General features: G+C 34.3%; 2 long non-coding RNA genes across 2 annotated transcripts; both read left to right on the top strand.

The window, feature by feature from the left end:
* The first annotated feature begins 854 nt into the window (after window positions 1-854).
* On the top strand, window positions 855-2,204 carry LOC150037212 (uncharacterized). Its single transcript, XR_016528782.1, has 3 exons — window positions 855-1,217; window positions 1,294-1,908; window positions 1,995-2,204. It is a non-coding gene; the product is annotated as an uncharacterized LOC150037212 (long non-coding RNA).
* Window positions 2,205-2,233: 29 nt separating this feature from the next.
* On the top strand, window positions 2,234-2,949 carry LOC150037211 (uncharacterized). The gene is made up of 2 exons (XR_016528783.1): window positions 2,234-2,383; window positions 2,582-2,949. It is a non-coding gene; the product is annotated as an uncharacterized LOC150037211 (long non-coding RNA).
* The last annotated feature ends 1,748 nt before the right edge of the window (window positions 2,950-4,697 follow it).

Raw genomic sequence — 4,697 nt, 5'->3', positions numbered from 1 at the left:
TAATTATTTTCTTTTAATAAAAAATCTCATATGTTATCACGTTAATATAATTTGATTGAAAATAAAATTAAATGATAACTTTAATTCTAAATTTTCTATCTAAATAGATACATTGAGCCTCCCATTTTCCATCAGGTACCTCCTCTTCCTATACTTTTTTTTCTCATTTTTCTAATTTTTTGCTTTTATTTATTTATTTTGTTAATAAACTCTATACAACTTCTTTGTTAATTTTCTTTTTTCTTTTTTTTTTTTGAAATTTGTTGTAGCATTCAATTAAATTTTTCTTTTTAATTTCTTCTTAGTGTTTCTTTTCCTTTCTCTTCTAGGTCTAGAAGAAGATATCATATCTTTCTTTTTTGTTTGATCATCTTTTTTAATTTTTTGTTTTCATTTTTCAACTTCATAAAAATATCTAAAGTGATTTAATGTATTTTTTTTTATATGCTTTTGAAGTTACATTTTTATACACGTAGTTTTACCTACTGTTTCTCACATACTAATGACAGTGGAGAAGAAGACATACTACAAAATCTACATTACTTGACACTTGTAGTTTTTAATTACTTGACGTTTCTTTGAAAAAAAAAAGTCAAGTAATGACCTTTTAGAAAAGAAAATATCAAGTAAAAGGGTTAAAAAACGGAGATTGACAGAATTTTTCAGATATTTTCACGTGAACCATTATTTGACATGTTTTTCGTCTCAAGTAATATAAGGTCTTCCTTGACACGTTTTCCGTGTCAAGTATAAGAAACTCTTACTTAACATATTTTTCATGTCAAGTAAAATATAAAAAATAATATTTTTTTAATCTTTATTTTTATTTTTCACCCTCCCCCATTTTCATTTCCCTCTCGAATTTAGTTCTGTCCTACCAAAATTATAAAAATGATCAAAATCCCCTTCTTCTCCCGCAACCCCCCCCCCCCCCCCACGATAACTCTTTCTCTCTCCTTTACGTTTCATCTTCTTCTCGTAACCCAGCCCACTACCACCGATTTCAGCCACCACTTCCAGTTCCTCTTGCCATCGCTCAGTGTTTGCCATCGCTCCGCACCTCCAACGAACGATCGACCACGAGCATCTTTGGTTCAACTTTCGTGTGCACCCATCGCTGTCGATGTCTCCATCTCCGTCCGATCTTTCTCTTTCAGACTTGTCGTGTGGTTCTGTCTTACCGCCGCTCAATCTCAGACCTGCCGTTGGCGTTTTGGGTAAGTTTTTGGTGTCTTGTATGGGTTTTCTTGGTGAATCTTAAATACACACTGGATTTGTGCCAAACGCCACTAGATCCACGCCAGACGCCCACCGGTCAGCCACCGTATAGCATCCACCGGTCAGTCCTCCACCGGATCCGTGCTAGTCACCCAACCTAGCCTCGCACCAAATCCAGTCACTCCTTGTGCCAATTTGGTCAATCCTCCACCAGATCTGGTCAGTCCTCTACCAGATTCGCCGTACAGTCGTGCTGCCCCTGTCAAGTAAGAGTTCTTATAGGTTTATGAGTGTTCTTGTTCCTCTTTTGTTTTTATTTTCAAGCAAGTTGGCGAGGCTTGAGAGCATCGATTTGAGCAAACACTTCGAGTAAGTGTTTTGAATGTATTAGAATGAATTTGTGATTTGGGTTATAACGTAGCATCTTCTGTAATGATTTGCTTGTTTGAATGTTTGATGATGAGATTGATTTTGAAGTGTTGGAAGGAGTTGAGTTGTTGTCCAATAGGTTTGAGACCGATTTTAGCAAGGTTTTGGTAAGTTTGAAGGTTCGTATTAATAGCTATTTGTTGCCCATTGAAATATTGGTCTAATAATTTAGTTTTTTCAATTTTTGATGTTCAATTCAAAGATTTCAAGGGACTAGAGCCACTATCCAGTAAAGTTAACGATGTTTGGACGTTTTGATAGGTATTAAGGCCTTGAAACTTTTTTGGAATTCTTACATAGTTGTTAGAATTTGCGTTTTGTAACCATTATTATTGAACTTTTCGTAGGTTGGATTACTTCATTGTAGTTTTGAAGTGGCGTTCGAATCAAGCCATACTTTGGGTAATCTATTTGGAGTTAATCAGTTATTTTGGTGAATGAAATTATGAAGAATTGGGCTTCCAATATTCTGTAGTTTTGAAAGAAAAATTTTGTACATAAGATTGGGCTTCTAATAGTCTCTATTTTTTATTGTTTGTAGATAAGATAAGTTGTGAAAGTTGTGAAAGTTGGCCGAAAGGTATCTGCATTCTTCTATTTTAAATTTTAGCATATGCTTGATTTGTTGATAATCTTCTTCCTCTTTATTATATCTCCCATCTTCCTTTGTTTTGTATCGAAAGGTAATTATTCCTCCTGAGGCTAGATATGGTAAAAGAGAATGAATGAAATCCTTGTGAATGAATGAAATCCTTGTAAGTCCCTAACTTTTATAAATATTTTTTAAGTCTCGAGTATGATATTTTTTTCATTGCATAAAGTAAGCCAATCATGTACATTTTTTCTTATGCATGACTTTTTGTCATTGTTGTACCTTAATACTTATTTCTATATTTTGAAATTTGATGTTATCGCCCTTTATTTTATTTTGCAGGTTGACTTGCCTATGTTGGGTTTTATGTCCTAAGACCCATCACTATTGTATGAGTACTTGAACTTTATGTGGAGATATAAGAGTGGATCACGTTCGAGTAAATAGTCAAAATGATCTATGATACATGAATAAGATTGGGTACCTTGTTCTGGTAACACCATTGGATGCGGCCTATTCTGTAGTTGTTACAAATAATTGTAAAGTACTACATACAATGTGATCCTAATTTGTACATATTATGACATTAGGAGTGGGGGCATCCTATGCATTGAGTTTGCATAAGATCAGGACCAAGAAACAAGTTACTCTTACTTTATAACGCTGTTTACTATATAAGACCAACTATTTCACCTAGATGACCTAGGTAACTCGATCTTAATCCTGAGCTAACTATGAACTCCTATTTATTTGGAATTTCCCTTAGATTTGCATAGGTGAGGGTTGACTCACTAGCGCTGGCTCAATAAGACTCCCATTTCAGGGGTAAGACCGAATAGATAGCTGGGGACATAGGGTGCAAGACGGAGTTCACGCCTACCCTATTTAGGGATAGGAGAAAGGTTGTTCTCTCAAGTACTGAATCCAGGTCTTGAACAAGGGTCCCATCCTCTCACTGGGCTGAGAGAGGGTCCCATCCTCTCACTGGGCTGAGAGAGTTTGGTTTAGTGATTGGATGACAAACAAGTTGTTCATTAGAGGATCAGTAAGGACTTGAGGAATAAGACGTAATCTCGGGGGTAAAATAGAATTGACCCAGCCGTTATTACGAACAACTTGTGAATGGTCGACTTGCTGATTATGGTTAAATCATGTGGACATAATATATCTACAGTGAGGGGAGTACAACTATGGGCTTTAGTGGAGTGACCCATTAGTTAATGAATGGGGAATAATTTGGTTTAATAAGTTTATCTAATTAATCTCGGATTGTTGGAGCGCATGATCTATAGGTCCGCGAGGTCCCCCTATTAGCTCGTAACGGACTAGCTCGAGAATAGCGTGATAAGTTAATTTTAAACGTTCAAATTAGAATTAAGGAAATTGGTAATTATATAAGATACAGTTACGTGTTTAATTTTGAGAATCAAACGAAATAGGATAATTTATATATTTAAATATGATTTAAATATATAAAGATGGATATGTGTAAGAATTAATTTAATATTTGATATCAAATTAATTAGTTTTATTTAAAAATTAATTTATAAAATTTATTTCATTTTTCAATTTTTAAAATCTAAATGGATTTTGGAATTACATTTTTTATTTTATGATAAAATTGGAAATTTATGAAAAACAAAACACAAATGGAAAAAGTTGATTTTCCATTATCCATCTTTCAACTTGCTCACACAAAATCTTCTTCTTTGCCTTGTCTTTCTCTAAGCATGAGTTGCAACTCATGCAGCTGTCTCCTTTGCATGTTGATCTACAATATATTGAAGAGTTTGGAGTGAAATTCGGGCAAGCAATCTATAGAGAATTTCAGAGAAAATTCGGGTTGAAGAAAGGGTTCTTTGTCAAGATTGCTGCTGTGAGCTTTTCTCTTTCATCCCTTGATTCAAGCTTGTTTTGAGTCCCACAACTCAATCTAGAGTACCAAGAGATAGTGAAGAAGATCTTGAGGTGGTTTGCAACAAGATTCAGAGAAGATAGCAGCTGGGGAAAGAGCTTTGAAGAAGTTTTACATGAGGTATGTTTTAAAACTCACTTGTTTTCTGCAAGAGCATGCTTTATATTTTGCCAAAATTAGTGAATTAGAGTGCTTAGATGTACGTTGTGCTTTCGTTGTTACTGATACAATCCTATAATTGGTATCAGAGCAACATATAAGCATTCAATTCAGTTTATTTTTTGTTTGGTGGGTGTTTTATATGAGAAATATGAAACTGATGCACTTATATGGTTTTTTGAGTTTTGGCATTTTGATTCTCTTTAATCTCTCATTTAAATTTGTAATTGACTCTTGTTTTATGAGCTTTTATGTGTTAGCAAGAGTCTATAATTTATTTGAGGTCATTAGAGTTGAAATTAAGATGTAATTGAAGAAACAAGTGAAGAATGTCGAGCTGCTGTTCTAGTTTTTCAGCTTATGCTCAAAATCGTTGTTGAGGTT

This window comes from Benincasa hispida, chromosome 3, assembly GCF_027475165.1.
Source record: "Benincasa hispida cultivar pf3 chromosome 3, pf3_genome.v1.1, whole genome shotgun sequence".
NCBI classification, from domain to species: Eukaryota; Viridiplantae; Streptophyta; class Magnoliopsida; order Cucurbitales; family Cucurbitaceae; genus Benincasa; species Benincasa hispida.
Note: the sequence above shows the minus strand (reverse complement) of the source record. Positions and strands in the feature narration are given on the sequence as shown.